Source organism: Giraffa tippelskirchi, chromosome 7 (assembly GCF_054371585.1).
Source record: "Giraffa tippelskirchi isolate mGirTip1 chromosome 7, T2T-mGirTip1v1.2.pri, whole genome shotgun sequence".
NCBI lineage: Eukaryota > Metazoa > Chordata > Mammalia > Artiodactyla > Giraffidae > Giraffa > Giraffa tippelskirchi.
This window is the reverse complement of record NC_137281.1, coordinates 75,593,130-75,607,791: the sequence shown is the minus strand read 5'-3', so window position 1 is coordinate 75,607,791 and position 14,662 is coordinate 75,593,130. Positions and strand designations below refer to the sequence as shown.

The window sequence follows — 14,662 nt, the reverse complement described above, 5'->3', positions numbered from 1 at the left end:
TCCCCCCTTTCACAGATGAGGAGAGAGGGAGCCCCCAGGGACTTGAAGGCTGGCTGCAATCACTCAGCTCTCTGTGTAGAGAACAGGGCCTGGAGCCCACGCCTCCTGATGCCCAAGGTGGTGACCCTTCTATTACACTGCCCTGTTGGAAGTGATTTGGAAATGCAAAGCTGAATGCTGCTGCTGCTGCTAAGTCGCTTCAGTCGTGTCCAACTCTGTGCGACCCCATAGACGGCAGCCCACCAGGGTCCGCCGTCCCTGGGATTCTCCAGGCAAGAATACTGGAGTGGATTGCCATTTCCTTCTCCAGTGCATGAAAGGGAAAAGTGAAAGTGAAGTCGCTCAGTCGTGTCCGACTCTTAGCGACCCCATGGACTGTAGCCTACCAGGCTCCTCCATCCGTGGGATTTTCCAGGCAAGAGTACTGGAGTGGGGTGCCATTGCCTTCTCCGGCAAAGCTGAATAAAGAGACTCAAATAATCTGCTCTTGCCTTTTGGGGAGGAGGATAGAGGGATGGGCAGGCTGTCTCACAGAAGCAAAGCCATGGTCCAGGTGGAAACATGACCAGCAGCAAATTAACTGAACTCCCAGGCTTGTGATGATGTGTATGCTGGCATGAAAATGAAGGCCCCTCTGAGCCACAGGCAGGACAGGTCCTCTGGGTCAAGACTTTAATTCACTCTGTGATTTTTAATTAGCAGTCTTGATTTTTCCAAGGATTGCATTAAATCGGTAAATGCTTCTTGCATAGCTCTCTACTCACTTATCTACTATTAGACGGTCTAGGTCACTAAGATGTAGAAAAAAAGGGAAACTTGGGATCCTGGTGCTTGATGCAGGATTAGATGAGGGAAAGAGCCATGAAATGCCATTCAGAAATATTTTAAAGATGTTAAATACACTTTGTTCAGTACAATGACCACTATATTTTATTTAATTAAAGAATACATTGTTCTGCTTGGCATAAAGTATCAGTTCAGTTCAGTCACTCGGTCGTCTCCGACTCTTTGCGAACCCACGAATCGCAGCACCCCAGGCCACCCTGTCCATCACCAACTCCCGGAGTTTACCCAAACCCATGTACATCGAGTAGGTGATGCCATCCAACCGTCTCATCCTCTGTCATCCCCTTCTCCTCCTGCCCCCAATCCTTCCCAGCGTTAGGGTCTTTTCCAGTGAGTCATCTCTTCTCATGAGGTGGCCGAAGGATTGGAGTTTCAGCTTCAACATCAGTCCTTCCAGTGAACACCCAGGACTGATCTCCTTTAGGATGGACTGGTTGGATCTCCTTGCAGTCCAAGGGACTCTCAAGAGTCTTCTCCAACACCACAGTTCAAAAGCATCAATTCTTCAGCGCTCAGCTTTCTTCATCGTCCAACTTTCCCATCCATACATGACCACTGGAAAAACCATAGCCTTGACTAGACGGACCTTTGTTGGCAAAGTAATGTCTCTGCTTTTAAATATGCTATGTAGGTTGGTCATAACCTTCCTTCCAAGGAGTAAGCGTCTTTTAATTTCATGGCTGCAATCACCATCAGCAGTGATTTTGGAGGCCAAAAAAATAAAGTCTGACATTGTTTCCATTGTTTCCCCATCTATTTCCCATAAAGTGATGGGACCAGATGCCATGATCTTAGTTTTCTGAATGTTGAGTTTTAAGCCAACTTTTTCACTCTCCTCTTTCACTTTCATCAAGAGGCTCTTTAGTTCTTCTTCATTTTCTGCCATAAGGGTGGTGTCATCTGCATATCTGAAGTTATTGAAATTTCTCCTGGCAGTCTTGATTCCAGCTTGTGCTTCCTCCAGCCCAGTGTTTCTCATGATGTACTCTGTATATAAATTAAAAAGGCAGGTTGACAATATATAGCCTTGACGTACTCCTTTTCCTATTTGGAACCAGTCTGTTGTTCCATGTCCAGTTCTAACTGTTGCTTCCTGACCTGCATACAGGTTTCTCAAGAGACAGGTCAGATGGTCTGGTATTCCCATCTCTTTCAGAATTTTCCACAGTTTATTGTGATCCACACAATCAAAGGCTTTGGCATAGTCAATAAAGCAGAGTTTTTCTGGAACTCTCTTGCTTTTTCAATGATCCAGTGGATATTGACAATTTGATCTCTGGTTCCTCTACCTTTTCTAAAACCAGCTTGAACATCTGGAAGTTCACGGTTCACGTATTGCTGAAGCCTGGCTTGGAGAATTTTGAGCATTACTTTACTAGCGTGTGAGATGAGTGCAATTGTGCGGTAGTTTGAACATTCTTTGGCATTGCTTTTCTTTGGGATTGGAATGAAAATTGACCTTTTCCAGTCCTGTGGCCACTACTGAGTTTTCCAGATTTGCTGGCATATTGAGTGCAGCACTTTCACAGCATCATCTTTGAGGATTTGAAATAGCTCAACTGGAATTCCATCACCTCCACTGGCTTTGATCGTAGTGATGCTTTCTAAGGCCCCCTTGACTTCACATTCCAGGATGTCTGGCTCTAAGTGAATGATCACACCATCATGATTATCTGGGTCATGAAGATCTATTTTGTACCGTTCTTCTGTGTATTCTTGCCACCTCTTCTTAGTATCTTCTGCTTCTGTTAGGTCCATACCATTTCTGTCCTTTATCGAGCCCATCTTTGTGTGAAATGATCCTTGGTATCTCTAATTTTCTTGAAGAAATCTCTAGTCTTTCCCAATCTGTTGTTTTCCTCTATTTCTTTGCATTGATCGCTGAGGAAGGCTTTCTTATCTCTCCTTGCTATTCTTTGGAACTCTGCATTCAGATGGGAATATCTTTCCTTTTCTCCTTTGCTTTTTGCTTCTCTTCTTTTCCCAGCTATTTGTAAGGCCTCCTCAGACAGCCATTTTGCTTTTTTGCATTTCTTTTGCATGGGGATTTTCTTGATCCCTGTCTCCTGTACAATGTCATGAACCTCCATCCATAGTTCATCAGGCACTCTGTCTATCAGATCTAGTCCCTTAAATCTATTTGTCACTTCCATTGTATAATCATAAGGGATTTGATTTAGGTCATACCTGAATGGTCTAGTGGTTTTCCCTACTTTCTTCAATTTAAGTCTGAATTTGGCAATAAGGAGTTCATGATCTGAGCCACAGTCTGCTCCTGGTCTTGTTTTTGCTGACTGTATAGAGCTTCTCCATCTTTGGCCACAAAGAATATAATCAGTCTGATTTCGGTGTTGACGATCTGGTGATGTCCATGTGTAGAGTCTTCTCTTGTGTTGTTGGAAGAGGGTGTTTCCTGTGACCAGTGCGTTCTTTTGGCAAAACTCTATTAACCTTTGCCCTGTTTCATTCTGTACTCCAAAGACAAATTTTCCTGTTATGCCAGGTGTTTCCTGACTTCCTACTTTTGCATTCCAGTCCCCTATAATGAAAAGGACATCTTTTATGGGTGTTAGTTCTAAAAGGTCTTGTAGGTCTTCATAGAACTGTTCAACTTCAGCTTCTTCAGCGTTACTGGTCGGGGCATAGACTTGGATTACCGTGATGTTGAATGGTTTGCCTTGGAAACGAACAGAGATCATTCTGTCGTTTTTGAGATTGCATCCAAGTACTGCCTTTCGGACTCTTTTGTTGGCCATGATGGCTCCTCCATTTCTTCTAAGGGATTCCTGCCCACAGTAGTAGATATAATGGTCATCTGAGTTAAATTCACCCATTCCAGTCCATCTTATTTTGCTGATTCCTAGAATGTCAATGTTCACTCTTGCCATCTCCTGTTTGACCACTTCCAGTTTGCCTTGATTCATGGACCTAACATTCCAGGCATAAAGTATAGCACTAGCTTTTATGGGAGGCTGCTTTTGGTGGTTGTTTTTAAATGAAGTTAATGAAAATCACATACTGTCTGTCTGGCTGAAACAAAATAAAGTCATCTGGAAACAGCTGCACTAGTAATTAAATGGCATTTAATGTGACTAATATCATAAGGGTGGGTTTTTCTCCCCCTAGCATTAGGGATGCAAAATTCAAGCTTCTGAGCTGCTCTGTTATAATAGTTTTGAGTCAGTAGGTGTTGAGAAGTCATTCTGGTATTTATAAAGAAAAACCCCCAGTGAGCCACAGAAGGGGGAAAAAAAAAAGGACAAGAGCTGCACAGTTTGAATTTTGAAAACTGGCATAAATTTTACAATTTTTTCCCCTAGGCATTAACTGTTCAGTGTTTCATCTCAATGAAATAAAGGCCTCTTGTTTCCCATACCAGTCAAGTGACCTCCTGCCTCGCTGTAATTAGTGGTAAACTTCAATATGCAAGCTAAAAGGCCACCTAATTAAAAAGTGTAATTAATTTACATAGATCATTCAAAATGGCTAGATTAGATAGCTTATGGAGATAATGTAAAACTCTGGCTGCTTTTATTGGCTTCTTTCCCTGCTGTTCCTCAGGTTCTGAGAATTTTCATGGGAATGAGTTTATCAAAGTGGGAAGGGCTTCAAGGTGATGGTTTTAGCTAATCACTGCTAAACATTTAAAGCTTTGCAATTATTTTTTATCAATTACCCAAGTGTAAAACAACCAAAAAAAAATGGCCGTATCTTTCATCTTGGTGCTGAATGGCCTAATGTTATTAGTGAATATTTATTAAGTGCCTGTTGAGTGCTAGATACCACTCAAAACACACTGTTATTTTAGAACTCACCATGATTAGCAATAACTCCTCTCTCTGGACTAGACAGCACTTTGATTCTTCTCATCACAGTGAGATGGTTGCAGCACCCAAAAGAAAGATACTGGCTGAAGGGTTTCTCTTCATCACAGTTCACAATGCCAAGCAATATTCTATATCATCTACTCTTCAATACAGTGTTGGACTCTAGAGCTTGGGCAGGCCCCTGGATGACAATCAGACAGCTGTTTCATTGGTGAAACAGAAGAGTTCTTTCCATGGTGCAAAAAGTGTGGCCCTATGGTGACATCTGATTGTAAATTTCTTTCCTCTTATCTGGGTTGCAAAGGAAGAAGTTTCTCCTCAGTTTATGTATGGAAGCAAAATACCAGAAAATGAATTCAACAGAGCTTCTAAACAAAGATACTGTAGACAGTGGATCTGTTAATATAGCCTGTCATTAGGGGAGAAGTCCTGGGACCTTGGCAGCACCTTGCCAAAGAACAGTAGATAAATCATCACCCTTTTAAAATTTCATCTGCTTCTCCTAAGAGGGAAAGATTGTCATGTCATGGCACTGATTTTAGCCTAACTCTACAGAGCTCAGTGCATCTCATAAAAAGAGCAAATACCGATTTTCTGGGTTTATAAAAAGAGCAACCAGAGGTCAAATGGACAACATTCGTTGGATCACAGAGATAGCATCATCTTTCAGGATTTTAAATAGCTCCACTGGAATTTTGTCACCTCCACTAGTTTTGTAGTAATGTTTCCTAAGGTCCACTTGACTTCACACTCTAGGTTGTCTGACTCTAGTTGAGTAACCATACTATCGTGATTATTAAGTCATTAAGACCTTTCTTATATAATTCTTCTGTGTATTCTTGCAGCTTCTTAATCTCTTCAGCTTCTGTTAGATCCTTATTGTTTCTGTCCACTATCATGCCCATCCTTACATGAATATTCCCTTGATCTGTCCAATTTTCTTAAAGAGATCTCTAGTCTTTCCCATTCTGTTGTTTTCCTCTATTTCTTTGCATTGTTCATTTAAGAAGGCCTTCTTATCTCTCCTTGCTATTCTCCAAAACTCTGTATTCAGTTAAGTATATCTTTTCCTTTCTTCCTTGCCTTTCGCTGTGTTTCTTTCCTCAGCTATTTGTAAAGCCTCCTCCAGCAACCACTTTTCTTTCTTGCATTTCTTTTTCTGTGGGATGGTTTTGGTCACTGCCTTCTGAACAGTGTTACAAACCTCCATCCATAGTTCTTCAGGCACTCTACCTCCAGTTCCAACCCCTTGAATTCACTCGTCACCTCCACTGTATAATTATCATAAGGGATTTGATATAGGTCATACCTGAGTGGTCTAGTGGTTTTCCCTACTGTCTTCAATTTAATCCTGAATTTTGCAATAAGGAGCTCATGATCCGAGTCTTGTTTTCACTGACTGTATAGAGCTTCTCCATCTTTGACTGCAAAGAACATAATCTGATTTCCCTATTGACCATCTAGTGATGTCCATGTGTAGAATCGTCTCATGGGTTGTTGGAAAAGGGTGTTTGCTATGACCAGTGTGTTCTCTTGACCCAACTCTGTTATTAGCCTTTTCCCTGCTTCATTTTGTACTCCAAGGCCATACTTGTCTGTTTTTCCAGATGTCTCCTGACTTTCTACTTTTGCATTTCAGTCTCCTATGATGAAAAGGACATCTTTTTTTTGGTGTTAGTTCTAGAAGGTCTTGTAGGTCTTCATAGAGCTTTTCAACTTCACCTTCTTTGGCATCAGTGGTTGGAGCATAGAGTTAGATTACTGTGATGTTGAATGGTTTGCCTTGGAAGCAAACAGAGGTCGTTTTGTTGTTTTTGAGATTGCACCCAAGCATTGCATTTTGGACTCTTGTTGACTATGAGGGCTATTCATTTCTTCTAAGAGATTCTTGCCCACGGTAGTGGATATAATGGTCATCTGAATTAAATTTGCCCATTCATTCCTGTCCGTTTTAGTTTGCTGATTCCTAAGATGTCAATATTCCATATTGCCATCTCCTGCTTGACCACATCCAGTTCACCTTGATTCATGGAGCTAACATTTCAGGTTTCTATGAACTATTGCTCTTTACAGTGTCAGGCTTTACTTTCACCACCAGATACATCCATAACTGAGCGTTGTTTCTGCTTTGGCCCAGCCTCTCCATTCTTTCCGGAGCTATTAGTAATTGTCCTTCACTCTTTCCCAGTAACTTATTGGGTACCTTCTGACCTTGGGGGGTCATCTTCTGATGACACATCTTTTTGGCTTCTCATACTGTCCATGAGGTTCTCCAGGCAAGAATACTGGAGTGGGTTGCCATTTCCTTCTCCAGTGGACCACATTTTGTCAGAAGTCTTCACTATGACCTGACAGAGCTGATCTGTCTTGAGTGGCCCTGCACAACATGGCTTATAGCTTCTTTGAGTTATGCAAGCCCCTTTGCCAGGGCAAGACTGTGATCCATGAAGGGAACCCCATATCTTAGTCAGGATAAATTCCAAACAGATTAAAGACTTCAATTTTAAAAATGAAGAAACCATGAGAGACCCAGAAGCCAAGAAAAGATTGATAAATCAGACAACATAATACTATAATCAAAAACAAAAGACAAAGTTCAAACAGAAAAAAAGGGTATTTATAATGCATATGTATAAAGTGTTACTTTCCCTAATATATATGTATATATTTCAGAAAATCATTAAGAAAGATCCATGACCAAATAGGAAATTGAATAGTTTATGGACAAAAAATATTGGTGGTTCTTCTAATTTTTTATTAAAGTATAGTTTATCTACAGTGTTGTGTTAGTTTCAGGTGTAGAGCAAAGTCATTCAGATGTATAGATATATATATATATATTTCAGATCTTTTTGCCATGCAGGTTATTACAGGATATTGAATACAGTTCCCTGTGCTTTACAGTAGGTCCTTTATTTGTTTATTTTATGTATAGGACTGTGTATATGATGGGTCTTAAATATAAATGGAAAAACACTCCACATGTAATAATAGAAATGTATACTGAAACTACACTAAGATATTATTTTTCATCAGATTGGCAAAGGTCCAAGAGTTTGATAACACACTGGATTAGCCAGGATATAAGAAAATAGGCATTGTCATAGATTGCTGGTAGAAATATAAATTGGATGGCAGTTTGCTACAAACACTTTGTCTCCAGCTTCCTTCTACTTCTAGGAATTTATTCAACAGATGCATTTGCATGTGTGTGAAATGATGCAGCACCATGTTTAATGGCAAAAGATTAGAAACAACCTAAATGTGTAACAGTAGGGGGTGTATTAAATAAATTTTGACACATCCATGACAGGGAATACTGTGTAGCTACAGAGAAGAATGAGAAGACTCTTTATATATTCATATGCAAAGACATATCTAAATATACTATTAAATAAAAACATACAAGATGTGAAATAGTGTATGTAAGTATGCTACCATTTGATTAAAAAGCATATAAAAAGTAAATACATGATAGATACATACATCCATAAATAGATGTGAAAGTGTTATTCACTCAGTCCTGTCTGACTCTTTGTGACCCCATGGATATAGCCCACCAGGCTCCTCTGTCCATGGGATTCTCCAAGCAAGAGTACTGGAGTGGGGAGCCATTGCCTTCAGGGGATCTTCCCTCCCCAGGGATCAAACCTGCCTCTCCTGCATTGCAGGTGGATTCTTTATCATGTGAGTCACTACATAGATAGTTTAAAAAAAAAGTTTAAAAAGAATAAATATGTTGAAATAGAGACATACATATAAATATTTGTATATGCTTGAACTCTAAAGAGCCTCTTGATGAGAGTGAAAGAGGAGAGTGAAAAAGTTGGCTTAAAGCTCAACTTTCAGAAAACTAAGATCATGGCATCTGGTCCCATCACTTCATGGGAAATAGACGGGGAAACAGTGGAAACAGTGTCAGACTTTATTTTTTGGGGCTCCAAAATCACTGCTGATAGTGATTGCAGCCATGAAATTAAAAGACGCTTACTCCTTGGAAGGAAGGTTATGGCCAATCTAGATAGCATATTTAAAAGCAGAGACATTACTTTGCCAACAAAAGTCCATCTATGGTTTTTCCAGTGGTCATGTATGGATGTGAGAGTTGGACGGTGAGGAAAGCTGAGCGCCGAAGAATTGATGCTTTTGAACTGTGGTGTTGGAGAAGACTCTGAGAGTCCCTTGGACTGCAAGGAGATCCAATCAGTCCATCCTAAAGGAGATCAGTCCTGGGTGTTCATTGGAAGGACTGATGTTGAAGCTGAAACTCCAATCCTTTGGCCATCTCATGCGAAGAGTTGACTCATTGGAAAAGATCCTGATGCTGGGTAGGATTGGGGGCAGGAGCAGAAGGGGACGACAGAGGATGAGATGGTTGGATGGCATCACCGACTCGATGGACATGGGTTTGGGTAGACTCCGGGAGTTGGTGATGGACAGAGAGGCCTGGCGTGCTGCAGTTCGTGGGGTCGCAAAGAGTCAGACACGAGTGAACTGAACTGAAACTCTTTTAGGGAGCATACATAAAAGACTAGCAATTTTTGTTGCCCTATGAGAAGAGGAACTGGGTAGCTTTGGGACATGAGCAACAGAGACTTTTAACTGTTTGCCTTTCTCTAATTTTAGAGTTCTAAACCATATATTTACCCACAAAATTAAATTTTTCAAAATACCAAAAATGCAGTATAAATGTACTTGCAATTAAATACATTTAAAATTTGAAAGAAAATGTTTAGAAGACAAACCATAGAGCAGACAGGACTGATGAGACAGGTTCTTCAGGGAAGGATTTGCTGCAGGGGGGACACTGGATAAGAGCTGGGTGAAGTGAGGAAGTGAGCTCTGAGACTCATTTGGGAGGAAAAAAATGCATTTCAGGCAGAAAAAAGCCAATGCAAAGGCCCTGAGGGGCATGCCTGGGATTCATTAGAGTGGAGGAGAGGCCAGCATGTCTGGAGTGAAGTGGGAGGGGAGACTGTTTCAAGTTGTTATCAGAAAGGGGCCAGGGCCTGACACACAATCCTTGTAAGTCATGGCAGGGGTTTGAAGTTGATTGTGTGTGATCACTAGAGATTTTGAGCAGAAGGGGGAGACACTCAGTCTTCTGTCCCCCCTCTAGGGAGGGGGTAGCCTGGCCCTGCCCTCACAGAGCACACGGTGCAGTGGGAGCCACGGACAATGCATAAGAATGTACTTCATAAACACAATGAGACCCTGGCAGAGGGCTTCAGGGCTTCAACAGACTCTGGGATGGAAAGTGACCACAGGGAGGAGAGGGCCAATTTATTTTGTTTTTTCAACTGAAGTAGAGTTGATTTACAATGTTGTGTTAATTTCTGCTGTGCAGCAAAGTGATTTAGTTATATATGTATATGTACATATATAATACATACACATATATACACACACATATTTTTTATGTTCTTTTCCATATGGTTTATTACAGAATATTGAATATAGTGCCCTATGCTATACAGCAGGACCTTGGTTTATCCATTCTATATATAAAAGCTTGTTATCTATTAACCCCAGCCTCCTGTTCCATCCCTCCCCTAGGAAAGGGCCAATTTGGAGGGTAAAGGAGGGCTTCCCAGGTGGCTTAGTAGTAAACAATCCACCTGCCAATGCAGGGGCCACAGGAGACATGGGTTCAATCCCTGGGTCAGGAAGATCTGGAGGAGGTAATGGCAACCTACTCTAGTATTCTTGCCTGGAGAATCCCATGGACAGAGGAGCCTGGTGGGCTATGGTCCACAGGGCTGCAAAGAGTCAGACATGAATGAGCACACACGCATGCAGAGGGTTAAAGAAGACCTTGCCTAGGAGGTGAGATTTAAACAGATCTGAAAGCTGAGAAGCAGCTATGTGAAGGATGGGAGGAGAACTTTCAGAGCAAAGGGAGCAGCAGGTATGAAAGCCTCGAACTAGAGGGAGAATTGTTTTATAAATTTCCACAAGGCCAAGGAGGGTGGCATATAGAGACCAAGGGGAAATAGGGAGATGGGCAATGATGCTTATTACCAAGGATGGAGAAGAGTTTTAGTGTGGGTGTTTATCTCTGAAAGTCAGTGATTTGATGACACCTAGCTTCAGAATTCTGGAAACAAAAGAGGCAGACACGGATTTCTGCCAAGATGTGACCTAAATATGTTTGGTGCTGGTTACTGCGCTATTCCACCTCCTGTCTTCCCTTCTAAAGTTGGGTCCCCATGCTTCTCTTGAAATGAACAACATTTCGCCCCAGGAAGGCAGAGATGTTGCAATTCCTTGAGAGCCCAGATCAGCTGGTGTCCTAGAACCCCTTCATGGGAACTTTCCTTAGCTGCAGGTCACTCCACTTTGCACCTTCCCCTCCTGAGACGGTGAAAAGTTTGGTGGCCATGAGTAGGGGAGAAGGAACTACTGAAATCAAGCTTTTCCAGCATCAGGCTGCCCACGTGGTGATGGGACGTGGCCTGAGCATCAGGCACAGTGCTGTGTGGGACGGCCTCCATCTCTCAAGAGCACTGCACCCCATTTAAGAAGGGGAGAGCAGAACACCGTAATGGCGTGCGGATGAGCTGATCAGTATTCTCAATTTACCTCTTTAACTCCAGGGCCCAAATTGAAAATGCAACTGGGAGAACCTCGCGGGACTCCCTCAGGGCCTGTCCCTGCCCTGCCAAAGAGCAGCAGCTTCTTGCCAAGGAGGTTTGGGGCACCCGCCTGAGGACACCGGGTGCTGCTTGGGTGCTCACAGACCTGTCCCCAGCTATTTTAGATGCCACTGGGACTGGACCACTCTCAAACCTCCATCCTGTATTAGAACTCCAGGGCCCAATCCTGTTTCCAGAATCACCGTGGTCAGTAATACAACTTCTCAGCAAGAACGTGGGAGATTTCTTTCTCAGTAAGAACAAATGGATAGTAATTAAAAGCGCAAATGAGGGGGAATTCCCTGGAAGTCCATTGGTTAGGATTCCTTGCTTCCATTGCACGGGGCCTGGTTTGATCCCTAGTTGAGGAATTAAGATCTCAGAAGCTACACGGCACAGCCAAAAAAAAAAAAAAGTTATGTAGCGATAACTGTCACACTAACCACTGTGAGACCTTGACTCCTCTTGGCCTCAATTTCTCATCTTTAAAGATAGCAGTGTTATAGAACAGTCTTATGGACTCTGAGGGAGAAGGTGAGGGTGGGACGTTCTGGGAGAATAGCATTGAAACATGTATATTATCATATGTGAATCAGAACACCATTCCATGTTCGATGCATGAGACAAATGCTCAGGGCTGGGGCAATGGGATGACGCAGAGCGATGGGATGGGGAGGGAGGTGGGAGGGGGGTCCAGGAAGGGGAACACATGTAAACCCATGGCTGATTCATGTCAATGTATGGCAAAAACTACTACAATATTGTAAAGTAATTAGCCCCCAACTAAAATAAATAAATTTATTTAAAAAAAAAACATATAATAGATGCTCAATAAAGTATTGTGAATTTACTCAAAAAAAAAAAAAAAAGATAGCAGTGTTAGGCACTAATCCCTAAGAGTTCTTGTGGTTCTGATGGTTCCTGTGCTTTCTGGTCCCCTGTCCAAACACTGAATCCCTCACCACCAATGAATGGCAGTCCCTGCTCTGGGCCCACTTTCCAGGCTTAAACCTGAGCATAGAGCTGGAGAGGGAGAGGCTGACTTCATTTGCAGTGGCTGCCTCAGGGCCATCCTGACACCTCACTGTCAGTCTCATTCTGGACTGCTCTGCACAAAGCTGGCCAGGTGAACCCCACTCTGAGTGGGGGGGAGGGCCTGAATTCCAAGAGGAATGAACTCTGCTTTGTAATACAGATTGCTTCATAAGGGTAATTTGATTTGGGAAATCTTATTCTCAACTGCTGTTGACCATCTAGACCATTCATTCATTCTTCTTTTCATTCATTAATTCAATTTTTTTTTTTAACATTATTGTATAGTAGGCTGAGAAGGCAATGTCACCCCACTCCAGTACTCTTGCCTGGAAAATCCCATGGATGGAGGAGCCTGGTAGGCTGCAGTCCATGGGGTCGCTAGGAGTTGGACATGACTGAGCGACTTCACTTTTACTTTTCACTTTCATGCCTTGGAGAAGGAAATGGCAACCCACTCCAGTGCTCTTGCCTGGAGAATCCCAGGGATGGGGGAGCCTGGTGGGCGGCCGTCTCTGGGGTCGCACAGAGTCGGACACGACTGAAGCGACTTAGCAGCAGCAGTATAGTAGGCACTGTACAGGGCTCTAACAATACTGAGGTAAGAGGGCAAAGATTCAGCCCTCATGGTGCTGGAATTCTATTCGGGAAACAGACAACCAAATAAGCATGTAGCACTGTTTCAGGTAGTGATAAATGCTATGCTGAACAAAATAAAGCAAGGTAAGGGATGAAGGATAATAAATGATGCATATTTTGACTCTTTGGGGGAGTTTTTCAGGGGAAAAGGAATTTGGGAAGGGAATTCAGGGAAGACCTCTCTATTGGGGTAGCATTTGAGCAGAGATTTGAATGAAGAGAGAGACCAGACTAGATGAAGGTCCAGGCAAGTGTGTTTTAGGAAGGAGGAACAAGCAAAGTACAGTGGTCCTGAGATAGGAACAAGGATGCTTATATGCGTGTCTCTGGGTAGCAGCCTTTCTTTTCCTCTGAGGGGTGAGAGTTAGCCTTCTTAATCTGACTGGTGAGAGGTTACAAATTACAAGTATGAGTTACAGGGAAGGAATCTTATACAGTGTGTCTTTAAAGATGACAACATAGGTGGCAAGACAGGCTCACCTCTAACATGTGCAGGATCTGGAGCATGTACAGGTGAGCAAGTACTATATGTCTAAATATTGCAAAATGATCAATCAGGCTAATACAGGAAGAGCCCCATACAAGCCCTGGAATCAAGAGCAGGACTGTTGGGTAAGGAATTCTGGAGCACCAGGTGGTCCAGAGAGCAGAGAGCAGACTCTGGATGGGCAGCGGCTGGAGGGGGTCCAAGGGGACCATGCAAAGCCAAGGTCCAAGGCAGGGGATACCTGCTTGGCCAAGTATGACTGATACTATAAATGGCTCCTGAATGGCTAATGTTTAAGAAAGGATCCTTCATGCAGAATTAAGCTGCAAACCAGGAAGTGAAGAATGTTGTCAAGGTGCCAGAGGTTAAACCTTTGGGACAAGAGTGAGAAAGAGTTGATAGATATCTTGGACTATTTAACCAGGAAGTTTACAAATTTCTTGTATTTTCTGTTTATTTCTTCTTTGTTCTCTTGACACCTATAGCAAACTGTTTGAAAGCTCTCATCATTCTTGGCTAAGGGAACCCACAGAAAGGTGTCCGTCTTCGCTTGAGGCAGAATATGTAAGGGGGCAGCACCACCTGAGGGGATGGCAGGAACTCAAGCAGAAGACTCCAAAGAAGCCCCTCCAAAACCCCTACCACTACACCCGCTCCTGAAAGTATTCTTTGCAGCACGAATGTTGGAAAGTGCTAAGAAGAGAAACCCTTTTAGTACAAACAAGACTAGTAGAGACTCTAAGTATCTGCTCTTCCCTCTTTCTCTCAGTAACAGAACCCAGTGTTACCTGCAATGCAAGTAGCCAGTATAAAGACACTGTTTCTCACGCTTCCTTGAAGCGCTGTCTGATCATTTGACCAAAGTTCTAGTCAATGGGATTGAGTAGAAGTAATTTGCATAACTTCAACTTGTTCTTCTAAAGGAAGAAAGTTCCTCTCCTCTTCCTCCTTCTCCCTTCCTGCTGGCTGGAGTGTGACATGCTGGTTAGCCATCCTGAACAACATGGACAAGGGGACACCCTAGCAGGCAGAACAAAACAGAAGGGACTGGGTCCCTGACACCATAGATCTAACAGGGCAGTCTTGGCTTTCTTACATCTGGACTATTAAGTGAGAAAGAACTTCTATCTTGTTTAAGCCACTGTTGGCTTTATTGTTGTTGTTTATCTCTTTTATAGTTGCTGAAGCCTCATCCC

At 42.7% G+C, this 14,662-nt stretch overlaps 1 protein-coding gene across 1 annotated transcript in view; it reads left to right on the top strand.

Moving 5' to 3' along the window:
- Positions 1-12,144, top strand: part of TBCA (tubulin folding cofactor A) — a 112,239-nt gene extending 100,095 nt beyond the window's left edge. Inside the window, exon 7 of the transcript XR_014058463.1 lies at positions 8,757-12,144. The gene's annotated coding sequence lies outside the window, so the exon portion shown is untranslated. The remainder of the gene's footprint in view (positions 1-8,756) is intronic.
- The last annotated feature ends 2,518 nt before the right edge of the window (positions 12,145-14,662 follow it).